The 12000-nt window shown below is 33.6% G+C and overlaps 1 pseudogene; it reads right to left on the reverse strand.

Moving 5' to 3' along the window:
• Positions 1-3624: 3624 nt before the first annotated feature.
• LOC148121066 (olfactory receptor 4A5-like) lies at positions 3625-4571 on the reverse strand (annotated as a pseudogene).
• Between the last annotated feature and the right edge of the window lie 7429 nt (positions 4572-12000).

Raw genomic sequence — 12000 nt, forward strand, 5'->3', positions numbered from 1 at the left:
ACTCACAATGAGTAAGCAAAATTGGCCAAGAAAAGCTGTCAGTGAATCAAAAGCTCAGTATCAAATGGCACATACTCCTAGTCAATCACAACAGACTGTCAGTGACTGCCAGTTTCAAAAGAACCAACCAGAAACGTTCCTGTGACAGCTTTATTTCCTCAACCCCATAAATACCCCCAACCTGCTTACCGTAAAGAGCTTCTGTATTGAAGACTCAAGGAGTCTATGCCATTACCTATATGTCTTCTCATCCTGTGCCTCCTGGGAAATGGGGACTGAACATCAGGTAGCAGCAACAAGCACACAAAACCACACATATGTATATTTATACATAGAAGTACATGTAGTATAGGATTTATCATTGGGTAAATAGTTAATAGTATGTTTCCTTACAACTTTTTCAGACATAATTACTGTAATTTTACTTTTCTTCTTCCTTCGTATATATGTATCTCCATTCATTTCCTCTCCCCTAGAAGCTCCACTTTTCCAGTTTTTCTGAATGGATATTTTATATGCTGCTATTCTGTTCTCTATTACAACTCCCATCACGACAGTGGCCTCTTTTATATCATAGTTTCTGAAATTAGTCCAGGATCTGTTGTACTTGCAAATGAAGATTTATTTCTAAGAGCTTCAGTTAAAAGATATCATGTGACATTTGTCTTTCTGGATCTGGGTCATCCCACCAAGTATGATATTTTCTTGTTCAATTATACTATCTATAAAGATTATGAATTCATTATTTACAACAGTAGTATTCCAAAGTGAATATGTACCACAAATTTCTTCTCTATTAATCAGTTGCAAGACTTTTTTTATTTCTATATTCTACTATTGTAAAGAAAGCAGCAATGAACATGACTGAGGAAGTGTCTGTGGATTTTATTCAGGGTATCTGCCCTTGCAGCTAATGAAGGCATAAAATTGAAAAGCATAAAGCTAGAAAATAGCATCTGCCCACTCTCCCTGTTTTATAACTGAGTTCAGCAATGTGTATTCTTATCTGTTCAGGTTTTGATCAGGACCCAGGTTATAAGGGATATGAGAATTATGTATATAGCTCAGTAAAATTTGAGTATTCAACTTGCATTTTGTTACTTAAAATATGAAAACTCTTTATATAATTTGTAACTTTTTTCATTTTGTTTATAGCATCATTTGTCTAATTTATATTAATCCCAGTGGAAATAAATGTTGTTTCTGGCTTAAGTTGTATTTCAATATATCACAGAGAATTTCATGCCGTCTTTGTTGAAGAATCGTTCCACTTCCATTGATCAACCACACTGAAACAGCATCCCTTCCTTTGCGAAACAGAGTTCTTTCTCTTATTTTGTAAAAATCAAAATTTATGAAAAAAATCCATGGTGAACAGAATATCAATATCTTAAATAAGGACACGGTTGGGACCTTACATTTGCCTTTACTTTGTCTCCCTCACCGTGTGGTGCCTCTTCAGAGTGGATACCAAAGGAAGCAGTGCCCTCTTCTGGCATTTGTGAGCACAGTTACTCTGCTAAGGAATTAGTCTTGCCTTTGTGTCTGAGGAACTCAGTGCTAGAACACTGTCCCTCAGATTTCCATCATAAGACATAAAGTGCATTGTGTCAAACAGTTCCACTGCAACCCCTTCACCAATTCTTCCATTGCTTTTTTCTCACTTCTTTCTGTGCAAACAAGCAGAGCAGGGCCTCTATGGCTATTGTAAACAACTTGCTGGTATCAAGCTGACCTTTTCAGCCTGACCATAAAATGTCGGTGTGAGGGACTTGACCAAAAATCATGAGGAACAGAGACCATCTGACTATGCAGTTCGTTGTTTTAAGGGCTTGTTATTTCTTGATTTCATTTATTTACTTACAATTAACTTTTTAAAAAATTATTTTGAAAACATAATTCGACATTGAGTCTTTGAGTATTTCACATCATGCACCTGAATCCTACTCATCTCCCATTCCCTCCATATCCTCTCCTTACTCCCGAACCATTTCCTGAGCCCCCCAAATCAATTATAATCAAAGGAACTCTGAGCCACAGAGACAGAGAACTTAGAATTTTAAGTTGGTTTTATTTCCCTAATTGCCATTTTAATTCTTATAGACAAGGAATCATATAGTTCTTCAATTTTATTTGAAGAGAGATTTTGTTGTTGTTGTTGTTGTCGTTGTTTCGTGAGTGATCAAGTCTTGATTCTATGTCTGGAAGAATTGTAACCTTTTCCTCTTAATTTCAGCCCAGTGTTAACTGAATAACTGTTATCAAGAGAAAGCAATTATTTTTAACATATGACTAGTGTCTAAGGATTCCCGAACTTCTCTCTTGCCTAAGCCTAACACATCTTAGCTTTGAGTCCAAGACCAAGACACCTTAAGCTACTCATGTTTATGGTAAGAACAATGCTTTGTGTGTTATCTAAAAGTTATCATCAGAAAATGCAGAGATAGTGACCAAAATGGAGAAATCTTAAGATAAAAAATGCATTTCTGGAATATAATCATGTAGCATAAGCATTTGTTTTTAAATTACTCTTTTGAAAAACTGTATTGCATTTTAAAAATTCATATATGGACACTATCTTCTCATTCCAACTACTCCCTCAAACACTTGTCTTGCCTCATTCCAGTCTATGGTATCTATTGAATTTTTAGTGATATATACATACACACACACACACACCTATTGAGTACAATTAGTGTTATTCATAGGTATGTGTCCAACGCTGAACACTTTAATTTAGAAATTCTTTCTAGCACCATAAACACGCCTGACCTCTTCTAAACTCACTATCTTTAAATTTATTTTTTAATTTTTATAATGTATGTTTTGATCATATTTGTTTCTTTGAATTTATTCCACTTCCTACCCACTTAGGAAATTTAATGTTAATTTTAGGTGTATTTTTTCCTATTAAAATGAATGATACTAGTTTTTCATTTTTAGAATTATTTTTGTTTTTATTTTGAGTTTGTAATTTCATTTCATTATTTTCTTCCATTTCCTCCTTCCAAACTCACCCATATATTCATCCCTTCTTCAAGGATGGCTTCTTTTTTCATTAATTCTCAACATGTTTATATGTGTATTTGTATATACATCTACATTCCTAAATAGAACCTCCTCAGTCCCCATGATGTTTTTTGTCTGTATGTTCCAGGGCTGTCCATTTGGCCATGGACAACCAATTGAGGTGTGCTTTCCTGTGAGCACCACCTTTCTGACTTTAAGCTTTACTCAGCTGCCTGTAGGTCTTTGCGTAGGGTTGAGGTCTCATGGGCTTTTCCACATTCAATTTGTCGTTTGTTGGTATCCCTGTTGATACTTGTTTTTTAAACTTAAAATAGACAAAACACTTTCTTGTGAGTTTAAATTTGATATATATGGAATAAAATTAAAATATTTTCAAGGACAGCATCTTTTTATATTTTTGCTTATATAAGCACATCTATTTTCATAATTTTCCACAATTTTCTGTAAGAATCATTCTAAAATAAAAAAAGTTTGCTATCTCTTAAAGTGCTGGACAAAAATACTGATATAAACAAAGTAGAGAGAACTTAGACAACAAAAGCATTTGTTAAAGTCTACTGCCTGTTTATAACTTAAGAAGAGTAACAGAAGTGCTCAATGTGGGGAGTGCACTCTTTTTCTACCTATAGTTAATTTTTTATACCAGAGTTTTTGCATAGCATTTTTCATCTCTGAATTTCTCAGGGTGTATATTAAAGGATTTAACATGGGAGTAGTAATTGTAAAAACCACACTTATTGATTTATCAATAGGAAAGTTAGACACTGATCTAACATAAATGAAAATGCAGGGAACAAAAAAAGGACAACCATGGTGATGTGAGAACCACAGATTGACAAGGCTTTTCTTCTCCCTTCCTGACTATAGTTTTTAAGAGAGTTTAGAATGAATGCATAGGAGATTAGGAGAAGGATAAAAATGACCATACAGATTGCTCCACCATTGGCAACCACAGTAAGACCAATGAAGTAAGTGTCACTACATGCTAGTGTCAATAGTGGGTACATGTCACAGATAAAGTGGTCAATGACATTGGGTCCACAAAAAGGAAGATTAGACACAAAAATAAGTTGAACCATGGAGTGGGAAAACCCACCAACCCAGGCTATCACCAACAAAAGGATGCAAATCTTCCTATTCATGATAGTCAAATAATGAAGGGGTTTACAGATGGCCACATAGCGATCGAAGGCCATCACCACCAAGAGGAAGACTTCAGCACCACCAAATAAGTGCTCAATAAAAAGTTGACCCATGCAAGCTGTGAATGAGATAGTCTTTTTGTCAGCGAGTAAGTCCATAATCAACTTGGGTGATGTGGAAGTGGAATAAACAGCATCCATGATTGACAGATAAGCAAGGAAGAAGTACATCGGGGAGTCCAAGGAGGGGCTGGCAAACACTGTCCCCACAATGAGCAGGTTGCCCACCATTGTCACAATATAGATGAGCAAAGACATGGCAAACAATGCATTTTGTCCAGTTGGATCCTGAATGAGACCCAGAAGGATAAATTCTGTGACATTGTTTCTCTGTCCCATTTAAATATATTTCAATTGTGTCTCAATAGGAGGCTCAGGAGAACAGGGTCTGCAAAAGTATTACAAAAATGACATGAATTTATGCTGTTATTAAACACATCTTCAGTAAAACTGAAACTAATCAAAATAGAAATAAGAGATAAGTAGTAAATTGAGAAGTGTGGTTTCAACATATAAAGAAATATTTTCCATGTAAGATATCCTTATAAGTAACATTTGCATATAGGAGAAAATACTGAAAATACAACTCATGTATGTAAATTCAAAAAACAAGCATAAGTAAGGGAATAGTGTAAGTTCAGTGTGAAAAGTCTTGGGCTTGAGTCATATAATCAAAATGCAAATAGATATATGTTTGTATTTGCACAATTAGAAATTAATAGACTGAACTACACGACATCAAAAACCTGTCTTTTCCAGCAGTCTAAACTGCTGAGAGTGTGGCCCTGAATTTTCCTTTCATTGACTTTATTTTCTTTCTTATATCTTATCATCAAATAAAAATTCCCAAATCAGTTGATGATACTTAAAAATGCTGTCTGGTGGTCACAGAGATGTGACGACTACAGTGAGAACACAACTCCATGTTCCCAGTCTTTGCCTACAAAGCCCCAGGTACAAAGCTACACAACAGACAACAGAGACTCTGGAATACACTGCGTGCTATACTTTCTGGTTCACTCACTACCTGTGTGGACATCAGCAAATATATTAACTTCTCTGTGCATTGATTTCATGATTTTCCCAGGGGAAATATGACACCACTAACTTCTGTTTAAATAAACATAAAATACCCTAAGCTGCTGAGCTCTAGCAAAATCTAAATGAATAAAATGTACCTCTGGTGTTCCTCATAGTTTTACTGTGAAACTAAATTAGAAAAAATAATAAAAGTCTCTATTGATTTAACAACTATAAATATGAATCAAGATATAAAAATATTATGCCTATTACCCATAAATTAATTTTTAGATTAAAGTTAGAATTATGTCTTTTAAATATATTTGCATTGGTATAAATATATTTGTAATAATATATAATATTTGCATACTTAAATTTACATATTTTAAATAGAAGTAAATATGTAGACTTCACACATAGATACTAGAAGAGGGATGTGAAAAGACATGCACACTATGCAGAGACACAGTTACACAGACACACACATACAAGAATTGTAGCCTAGACTGACAAGCCTAAACCAAGGAAGACTGCAAAGAAAATGCAAAAAAGTAATTTCTATGGTAAGATAAACATAAAACGAGGACCAGAAAGAATCTGACATTTCACTAGATGGTAGCTGTGATGCACATTTTACAAGTCTCATTCATATTACTGCTTCATCTCATTCTGCAGATCCATCCTTGAAGAAACAGACTGATGAACATACACCCATTGCAGCATATAAAGCTGTAAAGTGATGATTTCCAGTCCCCCTTGTGTTATAATCTATTTTTATGTGTGTTTATTTATTCTCAAACTTCAGTTCTAGCATGGGTAAGATGGAGATTCATGATTACTATTTAATTGTATAGTTATTTACACAGCACAGTAAATATTAGTATTTGAACTACAATTTATTGTGTCAATTGTGAAAATTTTTGCCACAAATAATGAATAATAGTCTCAATATGATTCCAAAATAAAGCTTTAATAAGTTTTTGAAAAATTAACACAGGCTATTAAGAATATATTTTTCTCAAAGAACAGAGAGGGTATTGGGAAGGTTTAGGGAGAGAAAAGAAAAGGCAGAAATATTGTAATAAATTATAATATCTAATATAAAAGAAAAAAGGAATGCTTTTTTCAAAATGAAATATATAATCACAAAAATATCACTATTATTTTATGATAATAATTTTAAGTATCTGTCCAGTTAATAGCAGTTAGGTACTATTTTGAGCATGAGTTTGGTTCTGAGTACATACTAACTTGCTTGCTCAGGTGATTTATGAAACCTCACAAAACCTTCAAGGTCATGGTAAACAATGAAACTTTTACATTGTAGCATGGTTGTTAAGCTATAACTTTTTCTAATTCATATATTTAAATCAAATTCCATGTAAATATATTGTGCAAAATATAATATCTTATAAAGAAAAGTGTAAGATACTAAACTGATAGTTGTATTTGTTATATTTTGATATATATGCATTGTTGTTGTCAATACAGAAAATAATTACATGTCAACTACAATATAATTCTAATTAATTTCTGTGTTTTGATAGATTGGTTATTTAGTTCAGTTGCCCCTTGGGAGAATATATGGTCTTTTAGCTGTTAGTTGCATTTTAAGATATCACAGGAATTTGCATCTAGCCACCATTCCTAGTTGTTTTGTAAATGTTTATTTTGTGTCTTGTCCTGGGCCAATAAAATTAATGCTTCTTTCACTCGGATAGTTAGATCTCTCTTGTAGCTATGATGTGATAATAAAATACTTGAATAATTTATTTGTATTTCTAGAAATAAATACAATTGGTAACTGCTTCAATATTTTTATCCCCACTTCTTGTAAAGTCATTCTTCTAGAAAGGTATAAAAGTACAAAGTTAATACCTATAATGTAAAATCACTTAAAATCAACAAGTACCATATAGCAGTAAATAAAATTTCTTGCCAGATAGGAAACATAATTTCATGAAGAAATAAAGATATATATTTTATTGCTGTGTAAAACTCAGTCTGTTAATCAAAATCAACTTTACCTGTACAATTATTTGGTAGTTCAAATGAATAAACAAAAAAATTATCAACATTAAAAAAACACAATTTTTTCTTAATTATTACTTGAGTAACAACAAAAAGGCTCTGCTGTGAAGACTTACCATTGATGTGTTTACATTTAATTGCCAAAATTTTAGGTCCTCTGTTTACCAAGCCAAGTTTCAATTTAACTTCTTAGCTAAGAAAATGTTGGAAATTTTCCCACAAGTATAAGCAGAATTCTAATTTCTTCTCAAGTGCTATCTTCCTGGAAATACTTCTTCCTTCCAAATTAAAAAACTACTTGTACATCTCCACAATTTCACCAGGTAATTCAAATCTTACACAATCTTCTGGCAGCAGTCATTGATAAAACAAGAGAGCATGCTAGTCCAAGGACTGGAATCCAACTATAGCATCCTCTAGCTTAGATGGAATGAGTTTTTCACAATGCACTTGGGCCATTCTACCTGAAGAAAAATGCTACATCCATGGCTGTCATGCCAGTGTAGCAGAAATGCTGACTGGACAGACTGTTGCTGTAGGATTGGGACCTGCACTTCATGGAGTTGTGTTCCAGGCAGTCCCTTGGCAATCAGTTGTGGTCATGATGTCACCTGAGCCGTTTTTTGCATTGACTCAACCTCTCTGCCCTTGGCGCCAATATGGCTGTCTTTTCCTTATCTCTGTGTTCTTTGTGATCCTTACATATTGCCAACAGATCAGACTATTCCAGGCAGTTGCAGATACAAACAAGACTGCTGAGGACATTTTGAGCTCTGCCCCACCATTCATTAAAGCCTTTAAGGAAATAGCCAGTTCCGGGAATTGGGAGGTCATCGTTAAAATAATTCCTTAATGATGTGAAGCAAAAGGAGCTAATCTTACTAGAAAAAAACCTTAGAAGCCTTCTACAGGAAAACAGTATTAGGCATTTGCCTGGGAAATACGTACAGTTGCAAACAGAAGGCCTATGAAGCCTTTCTTGTGGTCAGAAAAAGACCTAAGCTGATAACATCTGAGCCTGAGAATTGAGAAGGGAGGAGAGTTGAGGTCAGTGATGTGGAACGGGTTTCAGGGAGGTTTGAGACCATGTCTTTGAAATTTCCTAGCAGAAAGTTTTCCCAGGAAGATAGTGGCCTTCTTCTTTCCCACCCAGGATATTCTGAGCACAAGGTCACTTAGCCCAAACCAGCCAGTCACCTGGTACAGGCTGGTAAAGATAGCCTAGCTCAAGGGCAATGGCCTCTCTGAAGGCAAGAAAAAGAGTTTATTTAACAAAATATGAGAGAGCAAAAGTCCTTGTACCCATGCCAAAGCATCTTCAAAGATTCTCTTTGTAAACTGTTTTATGCTGTTCTTTCCTATTCTATGATCTGATGTATGCCTTTGCCAAGTTTTTTTTTATTGTAAAAGAATATTAATCTTACGCTGAAAAAAGTAAAGTTACAGCAGCATATTCAACCACATTGAATGTGTCTGTCTGTCATTTTCCTCGCCAATTCCTGAATTCTCCTGAGCCTTCGCCCTGATTCTCCCATGGTCTGAGTGGCTCCCCTGAGCTGGTCTGTGGCAGAAAAATTCCTCCATTTACATGAGCAAATACTATCTATGGCTTCTATATCATCACTAATTTAAAGTTAAGAGACTACCAGGTCGCAATAGAGCTATTTGTTGGAATATTTGGAACAAGTTCAAATTCAGCAATCTCTTCCAAAGAGGTTTCTTCCCTAGTCAAGTCCCTAGAGGAAAGAGACTCTGCCAAGAGATAGGGCCTGATTTCTTAGTAACCTATAATTTGAAAAGAAATATTCTGTTCTGCAATGATTTATAAAACATGAGTTGTAAATTATCAAATATTTAGTAAGGCCAATAATATTTAGATCATTCTGAAGGAAAGAGAATGCCCATTCTTCCCCTCTAAAATCCAAGTACAGTGTGGCATTCCTCTGCAAAACTCATTCCAACCAAGGAGCTCTGTGTACAAAGCCAAAGAACACAGAACTTCAGACTTCTGCAGCTGGTACGATAGCTCTTCAGAAGATAAGCAGGCTAAGTTCTGCACTTTTAGACTGTAGGGTATAGTTAAGATCTGAATCAGTGTCAGAGGAACTTGTAAGGATATTCATGATTTCAATTACTTCATTTCATTTCAGTAAACTATGAATTGATTTATGAATTGAACAGCAAAGTGAATATAGGGAAAACACAATTATTTTTCAGTGCATGAACAGGGCCTGAAAGGCTTCCACTGCTGTTGTTTTACCTTGACTCTCTATCAGTATCAGTGAAAAGTTACATGGTGCTTAGATAGACACTGGAGTTTTGATGTCATAAGTACCCATAACAGCAAGTTCCATTACAAGTTGTCTGTTTTCAACTTACCAAACAAATGAGATAATACCACTTATCCAAAATATTATATGCTTTTTTTTTAAAAATAATCACCCAACAATGTTGTCTGTCAATTGAGTAAATGGTAAATTATATAAAACACATAATTAGTTTTGTAAAAATTATCAAGGTATAAAGTCATCGTGATCATTGCATCATTACAGAACGATAAGATAATATATGGGCCAGAAAAAATGCAGTTAGAGGAATTAAAAAATAACATTTGGGGTTGCTGGATTCATCTCATTTTTCTGGTAAATTGAAAACTGATTGTTTGAAATGATCACTGGATGAAGATGTTTAATGGATGCAATTGTCTAATCACTCCAAGCTGAAATCAAGAAAAGCTAATGCTCTTTTTATCTGAGTGAAGTAAGAATGTTTGCAGATCATAGGGTGCCTACAAGTCAAACTTGGAGTGTGTTAGCTTCATTAAGAAAAATATATGGAGAATAATAGCATAATATGTTGCCTTCAAATATGCCAGATTCGTGGTTTTTCTCTATAACCCAGATCTGGCAACATTCCAGAATAAGAGGAGTAGACTTTGTGTTTGTCACCTATGAAGTATAAAGAAACATTTCTCAGTACCAAATATCAAAAGTAGAACAGCAAGGAGAATTGGTGATATGCAATCAAAGCTATTACAAGACAAAAAAGCCAAAGAGCAGTGGGGCTGTTGTTCTAAAAGACAATAAAAAAATCATTTTCTGTATAGACCAGGACTTTGTAAACAAGCTTGAATGTTTGTACAATGTTTTATATACCAAATCTAATACTTAAACTTACAAAAAATGAAGGACAAGAGTAAGGAAAACACATATACATGATGCAGATAAAAAGGAGTATCCATCCTTCTGCTTCATATAAGAAACACATCTCAACTTCAAAAACAGACATTACCTCAGAGCAAAGGGTTCATAAAAGATTTTTCCAATCAAATGAACCTAAGAAACAAACTGGTGTAGTTATCCTAATATCTAACAAATTAGATTTCAAACTAAAATTAGTAAAAAGAGATGAAGAATGACCATTTATATTTGTCACAGGAAAAATACATCAAGATAAAGTCTCAACTCTGAATATGTATGTTCCAAATCCAACGGAACCCACATTTGTATAGAAAGTATTACTTAATGACACATGAAACCCCACACACTAATAGTGGGAGAGTATGGTATTTTCTAAACATCTACTGTTAAGCTCTGTACTGCATTGCTGCAACTCCAGGACTATTGGTTATGATATTTTACACATATAATATAACATAGGAGCTATTCTCTTACAAAGTGCCATGATCTCTTAAGGAGACAGACATTGTAAAATACTATGGTGTTAGGCATTCTAAGCTAAGGATATTATGCTTTTTTAAATTACTATGCAATAATAGCAGCAAACATAGTAGCCACTACATGAGCTTGTATGATTTTTCAATTGTAAAAATCAAATTTGGTTACTTTTCTATATATCTCCATTATTTGTTTGTATTTTTTGTATATACCCTTTATCATGAATATTAAATCTGCATAATATTTCTATTTAATACTAATATTCTAAGAAATTTCAGCTTAACTATATAAATTATGTACCTTTCACATACAAAACTAAAATTTGTACTTTAAATACTAATATGATATTAATACTGTGTAAGGTAAAGAATGAGCAGAGTTGCTACATAATACTTTATTCCTCAAAATTGGTAATAAGCTTTCTCAGTGCTCAAAATCAGCTAAATTTAAGAAACACAAAAGACATTTCCAATAAGTAAAATAAATTTACAGTATTAATTATGCCACATAAATCTTCAGTTTGCATAAACTATTTTGTTACCAAAACTTAATGTGCATTTTTCTATAAATTCAGAAAATCTTAAAAATTCATGTTGTTAATGGGAATAATTCACTTAATAATTGTTTCTGCTATGTATAGTTGTTATCATTAAGGAGAACATTTTTGTTGTAAAATGATTTTCTGAATTTCCTCTAGATTTCTACATTCTTAATTTTTTTAACCATTTATGTTTACTTCTTTTGAAATTTTTTTATTTATACTTCTTGAGAATTTCATTCAATATTGTTATATTTACATATTTTCCACCTTTCCTCCATCAAACTCCATCCATGTCACTCTATTGTCTCAAAAATGTCATGGACTCTTATTTAGTTATTATTGTTTCATATGTATATTTGCATATTTATTTATCTATAAATACAACTTGTTGAATCCATTGAATGTTGCTTGTGTATATGTTATCTAGAGGTGACTACTTGAGATTAGGTTAACCATCCCTAGAGAAAATGAACTCCTTTTTCTTAGCAGCCATCATTTT

Source organism: Myodes glareolus, chromosome 8 (genome assembly GCF_982192425.1).
Source record: "Myodes glareolus chromosome 8, mMyoGla1.1, whole genome shotgun sequence".
Classification (NCBI taxonomy): domain Eukaryota; kingdom Metazoa; phylum Chordata; class Mammalia; order Rodentia; family Cricetidae; genus Myodes; species Myodes glareolus.